Raw genomic sequence first — 12,720 nt, 5'->3', positions numbered from 1 at the left:
ATCCAAAATGATTGTGCAGTCACATGGTACCCACTGCTCAGTTCCTTGACCAGTGTCCCTCATACAAAGGGCCCTTGATGAGCTCATAATGTCTTTGTTGTACTGAATGAGGTTTGAAGAACAAGGGATCCTTGTGGGGGCTTGGACTTTGCCTGCTCCCTTCTCAGGTCTTCTACTGCATATCTGGATACTTCTCTGGTTCAATTAATAGCTACATTTTTTATTTGCTTGTACTTAGGGCAACTTATTTCACCTCTGCAAGCCTCAGTTCTCTTACCTGTGAAATGGTGATAATATCTATCCTGCCTGCCTTGCAGGACTTTTCATGAAAATCAGTTGAAATAACATATATGAGAGTTCTGTAACCTTTAATGTCCTGTAGAAACAAAGTGCCATTATCATTAGATGATTATTAAAATGATGTTATGGCAAGAAGAAAGAATGGAGGCAGGGCTACATGTCTGGTTCAGTGCGCATTGATAAAACACCTCTATGTGTAAGGCACTGTGCAGTGGCTCTATAGAGGAGACAAAGATCAATAAGATGCAGTTCCTGGAGGTCTGTCTGCCCATTTGTCTATCAAAGGTGAAATGTGTTGTCTCATGATGGATATAACCAAAGTACTATGAGGGATTTAAAAGAGGAAAGTTGTGAATCAGGGGATTTTTATAGAAAAGGTTGAAATGGATCTCAAATATACATTGACTTTAATAAACAGATAAGAGAGAGAGGGCGGTCTAGGGAGAAGATGAGTAAAGAATGATAGATGGGTGTGTTGTAAGGACACTGGATTATCTAGTTTAGCCAAAGCACAGGAAAGGTAAGAAGGAGAGAGGACTGGAAAGGCAGATCTATAGTACTGCAGAGGGCTTGAATGTCAGAGTAAAAAGATGACACTCTCTTTGCTGAAGGACATCAAGTGAAAGTTTTTGAGCAGAAGGGTGACATGCATTGTGATTTAGGAAAACCAACATGACAACTTATAGATAATGGATTGTAATGGGGTGAATCTGGATATGAGTGTATTAGTCCGTTCTAGCATTGCTATAAAGAAATACTGAGACTGGGTAATTTAAAAAGAAAAGAGGTTTAATTGGCTTATGGTTCCTCAGGCAGTACAGAAAGCATGACTGGGGAGGCCTCAGGAAACTTATAATCATGGCAGAAGGCAAAGGGGAAACAGGCACATCCTACATGGCTGGAACAGGAGGAAGTGCGGGGAGGTGCTACACACTTTTAAACAATCAGATCTCGTGATAACTCACTCACTATCATGAGAACAGCACCAAAGGGGAAATCCGCCCCCATGATCCAGTCACCTCCCACCAGGCCCCACCTCTATCATTGTGGATTACAATTTGACAGGAGATTTGGGTGGGGACACAGACCCAAACCACATCTATGAGGTTGTGCCAGTGTCCAATTAACAGATGAGGAGCACCTCAGTCAAGTCCTAGGGTTGGGAATGGTGAGGAGGGTAGGATAAAAGAAGATTGGGAATGCAGAATTGACAGAATCAGGTGGCTGATTGAATAAAACACAAAGGATGGGTGCAAAAGCTCTTAGAAATGGAGTTGCCTTGGTAAGTCACTGAAGCCGGGAATTGGAGGGGTTGCAGGAGGGAGAGGAATAAGGAAGAATAGGTAAAGCAGACTTCAGAGTTAGGAAATTCCGAACCTGTGTAACTTGAAGGATTATGGAGCCTCAGTAGAAATGGGAGGAATGTGTTGAGTGGGAAATTATTAGTATAAGACGTGGACTCATTGACCATCACAGCTGGAATGAGACTACAGGATCACATAGTGAGTTTCCATTTGCAATGATGTGTCTAAGCAGAGATATGTAGCAGGCCAGTTGGAAATGTGGGCTAGAGAAACAATATCCAAAGGAGTAGGGACAAAGGAGGATTTTAACCAATAATTGCATTAATTTTATGTTTGTATAAGTATCTTTAGAAACTTAACAAGAAAACAAAGGGTTTTTCCTTTTGTACAGTTAATTGCCCTATTGTCCTGGGAGTAAGTCAACAGGTACATCTGCTAAGAACATACTGTGAGGTGACGTGGAAATCCTGCTATACATACAGATATTCCTCCTATTAAACAAATATCTAAAGTTTTCAACCAAAGGAGAAATCAAATAATGGAGCCCAGCCCAAGTCCCTGGGGCTTCAGAAGCATGATCAAGTTGTGTGCTCTGGTTTGACTCCCAGGTCCCACCTAGAGTAGTGGTGCTGTCCTCAGGATAAACCTGATAAGAAACGGGTCCAATGCGACTTAGCACCACCAGATGTCTTCAGAGCTACCTCCATTTTCTTCTGTTTTTTACTTGAAGCCTGGTCAGTTGAACGGCTCAATTCCCCTTTTTTGGTGAGTTGAGCAAAGCCCCCTCTAACTCCCTATTCTAGGTCCCCTTCTGACTCTAATTTATGACTTAGTCCCAATTCAGTCAGGGAAGGGGCCAAGCTGGCCCTCAAATGGGGCCTGCAATATGGGAGCCAGAGTGGACAAACAGATGTTCCCTCTAAAAGTGTCTAATAACCAGAGATAAATGTGCAGAAACAGACCCTACCTCTTAGCTCATCTCCTTGTATGCTGTTTCACATTAAGAGGTCAGCTGTAACTCCCTTCAGAGTGCTCCATTTGTTGGTGGGATGGTTGGGTGGTCACCAACAAATAACATTCCAAGGCCTCATAAAAGTTGGTGGAGTAGGTGCACATGTTTCCACGAGGAGAGGGCCCTGCCTTTATTCTGCTACATAGACTGGCTCATGCCTTCCCCAGATCTGAGCAGTGCTTCAAGTCAACAATGCCAGGGCACTAAGTGCTAACACTGACACTTGTGTCCATTTTACTCCCTGGACTGACACCACCAAAGCCCATTCTTGGGGTGAGAGGGATGACTCAGGCCTTGAAGATGGACTCGTTCATGAACTGCAGACCTGTGTCCCCACCCTTGTTTTTAAACTGTGGCTTGGGCTGTCAGCTGTGCAGCATGAACACCAAACCACAGTGAGCAGAGGCATCCAGAGTTTAGATTCTAACCCAGAAACAGTGCCTAAGGAAAGCACAGCTGGACCAACAGCCCAGCTCCACCAATTCCCTCTCCATTTCTCTGCTTTTCCATCAGGTGGGGCTCATCCAGGCTGGTGCCAAGGTCTTTCTAGAGTAATGGAGCTCAGTATAGCTCCAGGAGACCTAAAGCCTTTGAACTGGGGTTGGAGCTAGGGTCATTAGAACATTTCTATAATCACATGGGATGTTGGATGATCCTGGAAAGAACAATAGAGAGGGCCGACTGCTGCCCCGTAGTCTGTTGAGCTGAGGTTGGGAATCAAGGCAATCAATACTTCCCTCCTCTCAAAAGAAGTCCCCACTCTCGAATTCAAGCTTCGTCATTCATGAGTTATTTAACTTCAGAAAAGTCACTCGAGTTTCCTAACCTTCAGTTTCATCATTAAAATGGAGATCAATGAGAAAAATAGGTGGAGCGACTCTGAGCAGGAGGAGAAAGTGGCCCCCTCTTATGTTACAGAGTTGTTATAAAGATTAAATGAGGTAACATACATGGAGCCTGGCACACAGCGAATGAATGCATCAATGGTTTTCTATTGACAGAAGTCAAAATAAATGATGTACAATTACAATTATACTCAACTACATAGAGGAATCTGACCACAACATAATAGGGAATAAGAATGCAAGTCCTGGAAGATGAAATGCAGTGCCAGACTCTTTTGGGTTTTTTGCTTTTTGTTTGTTTTTATTTTTGTTTTAGTTTGTTTATTTATTTGTTTGAGACAGAGTCTTGCTCTGTCACCAAGCTGGAGTGCAGTGGCACCATCTTGGCTCACTGCAACCTCCGCCTCCTGGGTTCAAGCGATTCCCCTGCCTCAGCCTCCCGAGTAGCTGGGATTACTGGCATGTGCCACCACGCCTGGATAGTTTTTGTATTTTAGTAGAGGTAGGGTTTCACCATGTTGGCCAGGATGGTCTCGATCTCCTGACCTCATGATCCATCCACCTCAGCCTCCCAAAGTGCTGGGATTACAGGCATGAGCCACTGAGCCCGGCCGCCATACTCTTTTAATATAGTTAAAATCAAGAACAAAATGCTTTGTTTTCTAGGATTATAGTTTTAAAGCCAGGGAATGCTAAACTCAACATTCTGGATAGGTTATGATCTGGTGGGGAGAGGCAGGGAAGGGAGGGTGAGGAATCATGGATCAATGTGGGTGACCTTCATGTCCTCATTCTCATGCTGGAGGGTGAGTTTGTAGGTGCTTATGGCACTACTAATTGACTTAGTTATATTATTTATTTAAAGAATTGAAACAAAGGAGAAAAAAGTAAAGCCTTTAAGTGCATGGCTTTTATGAAGCACTTAAATTATTTCTTCACCTGAGATTTTTGGGCAGATCAACTCCTCCATCTCAAGGCAAAATTATTGCTTCAGCAGCTATTTATTAAGCCCCTTCTCTAGGCCAGGCATTCTCCTAAGCATTCAGGGCAGAGAAATAAACGAGGCACTGATGTAGGAGGCTGGACATGGTGTTCAATCTGGGAGGGACCCAAATGAGGAGGACTTATAGGGATTCTGGGATCACGGAGACAGAAGAGGCAGGAGGTCACAGAGCACACTTGGAGAGAGATGTGGGTGTGAGTTCCAAGTGTGCCACTCACCAGCCATGGGGTCCTGGGACAGTCACATTGCCTCTCTGTTCATCAGTTACTTCATCTGTAAAATGGGAACTCAGAGAACAATAACATGCTCCAGATGAACTGAATGAGCCCGGCTCCTCCTATACCATCTAAGCTTTTCGCCTCTGTGACTGTTTCTTTTTATTCTCTATACAAAAATCCTCCAAGGCCCAGCAAAGAATGTCTCTTAGTCCTTGAAGACCCCCTGATCCCTGCTGAAGCACACCCAGGCCACGTGCTTGCCTTGATCTAGTTGTCCTCGCCTGTGTCACTCCCCAGGCCAAACTGAAATCAACCAGGCCCTTCCAAGGGGCTTCCCCTGAGGTCTCATCAGTTTTCCTCCATATCTCACCCTGTGGCTGGGTAGTTGAAGGGCCTCCTCTTGGGGATTCCCTGAGTTTGCTGAAAACAATCATTCCCTTGCATGGATGCCTCTGAGACAACTCACTCAGCACTGGTGTGTGCTGCCGTCCTCTGACTGGCTAAGCACACACACTAAAGTGGCATTTCTAGGCTTGTTCTCTCAGAAAAAGGTTTGGATGGGAGATGGAAGGGGCTGCAGTTTCACGAGGCTGACTGAGGGTTGCTGTCATGCTCTATTGCATGGGTTGAGCCTCCACCTCTGCCTCCCCGTCCCGGGCACCCTGCCTCCCCACTCACAGGTCTAGCTGCCCATGCAGGGCTGACTCTTTCCTGTGACACGTACAGAGATAAGCCAGGGATGCAGGGTCTCCCCCTCAGCTCTGTGAATGGGGCAAAGCCACGATGCTGGCATGGAGTGCACATACAACCTCAACTCCCCAATAATACCAGAGGCAGAGAGTCATCCAAACATAGGACTTGCCCACCCCTAGACTCCCCTTTCCTTCTCCAGACTCCCTGGGGCAATAGGGGGCTGAGTCCTTGGGGGAGTGTAGGGGATAGAATTTAAAGACAATTTCTCTGCTGCAAAAAAGAGGCACTTGTTGTAAGCTGATTTCTGAACCAAACACGGCCCTGTCTCACTTTATGCACTCACCATATCCTGTAAAGTTTGGGCATTTCCTTGAATAAATCAAAGAATATTTGAAATTTACAATATAAGAGAACCTGATGGAGGATATTCATGTAAAACAAAGTTTTCTCTTACCCTGTGAACGATTTTACCTAAAATGAGTCTTCTTTGCAGATGTCAGGGTTTTTGATGGAATTTTCTTAAATCAGATTGGTCCTGAGCCAAGTCCTACTGAGGCCACTGGAAGATGGTGTGGAACAAAGTCACCGGGTGGCAGGAAGGATTTGACTCTGCTGTTCCCGAAATCCTTCTAGCCTGGGAAATAATCAGTCAGGAGAAATCAAGCCAGTTCCTTGGCTTGTGCGTGTGATGCGTTTTTCTCACACTCACCCAAGATGGGCAAGGGAGCAAGAGATGTTTCTGTCACCTCATCCTTACTGACACATGCAGAGGGCAACATTTCCCTGGAGAGTCAGTCCCTGAGCCAGGCTCCACTCTCGCCTCCAATGCAGGCTCCTCCTGCCACTTAGCATCACTCCATGCTCTGCTGCCCACTGTCAGGCGTGGCTTACTCCCTTTCCCCTCCTATGTAGGGACACATCCTCCCCTGACTCTCTACAGAAACATTCAAGGTCCTCTCAAGTGCCACCTCCTCCAGGAAGTCCACTAGGCAAGCTACACACTCTGATCTGCAGGCCCTTTCCTCAGTATGGGAATGGGTGTCTCTGTCCACTCTCAGTCCACTGTGAGGACAGGATTTGGTTGCACTGCCCCAGGAAGGTACAACGGCACACTCCGGCCCGAGAGGTGGCCTTGCATGGGGCCAGCCACAACTTAGCAGCCTGCGAACGCAGTTGAGTTTCCTCTTCAGCACCTCTGCTAACTGAGCTGTGGTGTAAAGAGTAGGTCAGGTGGTAAAGAGCTTGAACTTGAAGATTCGCAGATCTGAGTTCCAGTCCCAGCTCTGCCTCAGTGGTACCCTGTTGCCTCACTTCCCTGAGCCCCCATTTCTTCATCTTGCAAAATAGCCCTCTCACAGGAGCACCTGGTGAACGCTGAAGGCATTGTATACCCAGAGCCCAGCACACTGCCCAGCACACGGTAGGTGCTCAGGAAAAGTTTGTGGAATGCATGAATTATGGTCTGGAGTTCACGCATTCCTGAGCCAAGTAGTCACAGCCCCAGGGCTGTGTCCCGACTTTGCCTGGCTTTGACTGCAGGAACCAGCTTGCTCAGCCACTGGTCCAGCACAGGCCAGCTCTCTGCACTATCTTGTTTCTTGCAGAAACTTTCTCTTGCTGGACAGAACACACGCTTTCTGTCAGCTTTTATTTCTGTGATGGCTTGCTTATGAGCAGGGCATTCCGTTCTAGGAATTTCTTGTTAAAATATTTCATTTAATTAAGTTTTTACAACCAGCTCTGCTTTGTGTCTGTCAGAAGGTAGGGGCCAGTGCAGCCCTACCCTCAGCTCTCTGGGAGGCCAGGTCACAGAGACTCCGGGGAGAACAAACCCAGGCCTGAAGGCTGCATCCCTGGATCTCCAGGAATTCTCATCAACCCCAAAAGAGATGGGTTTGTCAGAAGATGCATCCCCACAACAGGCCCACTGGAGACTGAGGTACCACGAAGAATGTTGCCTGTCCCCACTCCACTGGGGTCTCTCAGCCTAGGGACTGCTCTGTGTCTGAGCCCAAAACACAGTCCAGAGCAAGCATGCTGTGCATGATTACAGCCTCTGCTTCGCATCCCCCGAAACTCCACCCAAGACCCACACCTTGGCCTGTTCCTTCCCAGAACCCCTCCTCACCCTGTTTCTATGGCCTGTTTACGCCCTGCTCAGGCCCTCCTTCCTGGGAGCCCTCCCCACCCCTCCATTACCTGCTCTCCTCCAGCCATGCTCCAAGCGGAGATTACACCTCCTTGCCCAACCCCATAGTCTTTCCACCTTCTCACCCCCAACCTTTGCACACTTCTGGGCCACAGCTGGGACACCTGTCTCCTCCACAGGCCAGGCTCCAGGCTTGGTAAGGAGGCCTCAGGAGGTGCTGAGCTCAACTGAGCATGTTGGTCCTTTTCCCACAGAGCCCAGCTGCCACCTGTCAGGAATTTGTGGTAATGGATGTGACAGAAAGTGTCCTTCTTCCCCACTTGTACCTTAAAAGGGTATAGACTATGTGTGCCTAGCAGGCAGAATATCAGGCCACTTGGAACAAGGTAGCATGAGAGGACCTGGGTGAGCAGGTGAGAAGTGGGCCCTGTGCAGGGATGTAGCCACACTCAGTGCCCAGCACGGAGCCTTGGGAAATTTTCTTTGCACAGCAAACAAACTGCTTCCCTGTGAGTCTCCCAGTCTGGTGGAAAGCCCGGGGACCACCCTAAGGGGGCATAGGAGGTGGGCTCTCGTGGCGCATCCAAGGCTGTCCCCTGTCCTGTCACAGGGCGGCACTGGAGGCTGAGCGCTGCCTTCATAGTTTCCTTCCTCCCAGCAGGAGGTCTCCTGACCCCGCCCTGTACCTGGCCTAAGGGAACCACCATGGCCCCTGGATAACTCCAGGCTCCTGGTGGCGTTGCTAAGAGGCCGGCTGCCACCTGTCAGGAATTTTTGGTCAGGGATGTGGCAGAATGTGCTGTTTTCCCACACTCGTATTTTAAAAGGTTACAGACCATGTGTGCATAATAGGCAGAACATTAGGTCACTTGTCTCACTTAGAACAATAATCCGTTTTGCTAGGGGTCAGGTTGACACAAAGAATCTGTCCAGACCAGGTCTCTTGATGGGACTTAGCCCTCCCCTCAAACTAATGAAATTTTCAACTCGTGGGTACTTGAGTTAATAAAGTGTGCCACACATCTGCTGGCAGAAGAAAGCCCTGGGGTTCAATTTTGAGATCACTGACATAATGTTTGAGTGGCTTCCTGCTGGCGCCCTGCAGGACACCAAATTAAGGAAAGCTGCACAATGAATGTGTGAGAAAAAACATTAGTGTATAAACACAGAGGCCAAGGAACCCTGAGGGGAGCATGAGCGAGGGGAGGCCGTGGAATTACGGAGGGAGGGTCGGTGGGGGCTGCCGCTGGGATTTCACGCCAGTGGCCCACAGGTAGAGAATTATTTTAAAGGAAATTGGCACCAACATGATCTTAGGTCAAAACGATGAAAAAACTAAAACCAGCATATTTTCAATGACTGTTGAATTAAGTGCTAAAGTATAATGTGAGTGGTTCAGAATGAAACAGAGAGTGGGAGGTGAGACTGTCAGACAGCCCCAGGAAAGGTTCAGTTCCAGGTCTGGAAACCCCTGCGAATCCAGCCCCTTGGGCCTCTCCTCTGCCACTGCTCAGGCTAGGGTGAGACCAGGCCTCTCAGGGGCAGGAGGAAGGAGCCCATTGCCCACTGAGATGGAAACTCTCCACTGGCTTTTCCAGCTGTTCATACAGAGAAAACCAAACTTCCAGTCCTTCAGCGTGTGCAAAGCCTGATGAGCTCTCCTTTCTCGTCACTTACAGACTCTGAAGAGGAAGGGGAAAGAGGGTGGCCCTGATTATCTGTGTCTTCCCTTGGGGAGCAGGTGGTGGCCTTCTTCCTGCCATGGCCTGCCTCCCTGCATGGCCTGCCTCCCAGGAAACTCCACTGTGTTGCTTTGAGGATCAGACGCTGAGGTCAGTGTAAACCAAGGCTGGACCAGGAGTGCCCTTCCCCAAAAGCTGAAGAGTGAAGGGTGATGGTCAGGGCTCAGGCTTCCTCCTGACACATTCCTGCAGCACCACCAGAATAGTCCTGTGTCCCCCAGACACAGATCTAGAGATCTGTGGGGGCTGGTAAAGGCCACACCTAACTCCTCCAGGCATGGCCAGCCCTCTGCCCCAGGCAAGCTCTGCTGGGACAGTAAGGTCAGAGTAGGGAGACCCCTGGTCATTTCTCCTTAGTTTTTCTTGTTCCCTTAATACATCACCTCCAGTCCCTATCACGAACCCTGGGGACACACAGAGGAGCTGGGGGAGGTGAGTACATGAGATAAGCAAACGAGCTCAGCACCGCTCTCTGCTCAGTGCCGCACACAGGAAGGGGCTCTGTGGCCAGCCCCAGCTGGCAGGATCCCTGCCCCCTGAGCAGCAGCCAGACCTTCTGACATCTGGGGAAAAGGGCTCAGCAGATGTGCCTCCAGGTCTTTGGCAGAAGCCATACCCCTTCCCTTTCTTTTCTCAGTGAAATGCCACCCCTTCACTCACTTCCTTGCCCCAAAAAAGCTCCCAGAGGCCCCCTCCTCTGGGGCCTCCAATCTCCCAACCTGCAGACCTCCCTTTCTCTAAGCCAACTGCCCTCTTTCCTCCTGTTAGTTTGTCCTGTGCCCTCCCTTGGCTGGGCCTGGGTTTCACGGGTCTCATCCCTTCCATAGCCATGACTGGGGTCCCAAGCTCCTGGCAGGGGCTCAACATAACCCTGTTGATCAACTTCAGGGCAGAGTTGGTCCCAACCACACATCTTCATGGATGCCAGGAGCCTGTGCTTCAAGGGAAGGCTGTGCTCCCTTCCCGTCCCTTTCTCCGTGAGAACTCAGCAAGTGAGTGAGGAGAGGCAGGGTGAGGTGGGTCCAGTCCCCAGGAGGGGCCATGCTGTGATTGATGATGCCCTGGCGTTCTCCAGAGGCTCACCAGGCAACTGAGTGTGGTCGCTGGCTGAGGAATGCAGAGCGAGTGGCCCGGGCTGTCCTCGAAGCTCCAGGGCTGTTCTCTTTGCCTGGAGAAAATGTCCCTGCTCACAGTTGCCCAGCATTCAGCCCAAATCTCACCAAGGGAAAGAGGCTTTGTCCTTCTGTCCCAGCCTCCAACTGAGGACATGGAAAGAACAGACTCCAGGCCCAACTGCGTGAGTTCTAATTCCAGCTCTCTTGTGCACTTAGGGGTAACCTTGGACAGGTTAGAGAGCTATTCTGTGCCTCCACTTCTGCATATATAAAATGGGAATAATCATTGCACTACCTCAGAGGGTTCTGGTGAAGATTTAGAAGTTCATTGTGTAAACTCCTCAGACTAGTGTCGGATGCAATGTAAATGCTGTCTAAGTGCTTTTATCTGATCATCCATGAGTACCAATCAAACACCTCTACCTCTCTCACCATCTCCTAAAGTCGCAATAGGTTTCTGTCGTGTTTGGTACCTGATGCTGGGAGGCCTATGTCTCTGGTGAGTTTCTGCCTCTGCCATACATACTTAAGGGCAGCATGTATGCAGGCCTCAAAATGTGAGGAGGAGGTTTCTCAGGGGACTAGGCCAGCAGAGCCTGCCAACCTAGACAAGCCATGTCACTGTTCCATCCACCAGGGAAGAGGTCTGGTGATGCCCTCTTTTCTCCTCTCCCACCCTGAAGTCACTAGAAGCCCAGGTCCCTGGAGGGTGTCTGCTACAGCACACGTGTGATGAACAGGAGCAAATTATCAGTCGTCAACAACAACTTACACATCTATTGAAAGTAATGAAATGCACATCATCTGGCACTGATGTCTCTCCAAGTCCCAAAGTCGGCTGTGCAGCCCAGGGCTCAGCAACTTGGGGAGGCCATTCCCAGCTGGAGGCTGCTAATGCCTCAGTGGGCCCTCAGGTCGCAGCCCCAGGGAGGCCTGAGGTCAGGCCCCCACCACACCTCCACAGACCACATCAGTCTCATCTGTCCAAATAAACAATAGGACCAAGTGATCTCTAAAGGCCTTCAGATTCTGGCAGACTTCCGAGGGGAGCCCCTATAGTATCATCATCACCATCACCATCATCATCAGGAGTAATTTAACAGAGCTCAGCTCTAGACCACTTCTTGCAAGGCCATGTTAACGGTGCTGCAACAAACGCATAGTAACATCCTGTGTCTTTATTTTACAGACGGGTAAACTGAGACTCAAAAAGGTTAAGTAGCTTCACTTTTAAAACTTACAAACAGCCAAGTAGGCATAAACTCCAGATCTGTGTGATCTCCAAAACCATACCTGGAAGCATTCACTGTGCCATTTTATAATAAAACGGATGACACCAATAATAGTAACAACTTCCACGTGCCAGGCACACCGTATGGGTGTAAGCTCATTTCACCCTTACACCAACCTTATACAAAGGTGGGTTTGATCATCCCAATTTTTCAGGGGGATTAAATAACTTGTCTAGAGCCAACAGAGTACTCTAACTTGTCAAATTCAATTGTGTCATTCCTTTTGTTGAAAATCAAACATTAACCGGAACACATCTTCCTAATCACTTACCCAGGTTTATTTCTGAGGACAGAAGAACTGATATCCTTCCAATTAGCACAAGGAAGGCCATGCCAGCCATTAAAGTATTGAAATACTTTTGGACCAATTGGTATATAGGGGCTGCCCCCCAATCTCCCCAAACTCTCACACATACCCCAGTCATTCTGGCTTCTCCCACGGGACCCTCTGGCCTCCCAGGACTCCAGCCAATGCTGAGTTACTGACAGTGTTTATTCTCACTGGTCAGTGACTGTGGTAGGCTGGGTACTAAACATCCTGAGTAGGGCCCTTGGTAATGGTAATCAAAGCATACAGACACAGGCATGTAGGTGTACACATTACATTGACTCCTGGCCCAACACATGCACACGGAGGACACAGAAATGCAGAAACGCCTACATACAGACACAGGCTTGTGCACACACACACAAACACATGCATGTGCAGATACACATATCTGCATAAATGTATGCATGCATGCACACATACATGAAGAGATGCACCCCCACACGTGCATACCCCCAGTGTCCTCCAAATTTCAACAGTTCGGTCCTATGACAGGAAGAGCCACCCCATGGACCTGCTCAGGAGACAGAGGGCTCCAAAGAGCTCAGCACACAAAAAGCACTGCACTAGAAGTCTAGCAACCAGACTCTAGCTTGTTACATGACTTTGCGCAAGTCAGAGCTATGGGACTGTAGGCTCAAAAAGATTTACAGCATGGCTTAACCTCTCCAAGGGTGAAACAGAATCATAGTCCCCATGTGCCAAGATCCTCGTGGTGT

The sequence above is a fragment of the Nomascus leucogenys genome, chromosome 19, assembly GCF_006542625.1.
Source record: "Nomascus leucogenys isolate Asia chromosome 19, Asia_NLE_v1, whole genome shotgun sequence".
In the NCBI taxonomy this organism is placed as follows: domain Eukaryota; kingdom Metazoa; phylum Chordata; class Mammalia; order Primates; family Hylobatidae; genus Nomascus; species Nomascus leucogenys.
Note: the sequence above shows the minus strand (reverse complement) of the source record.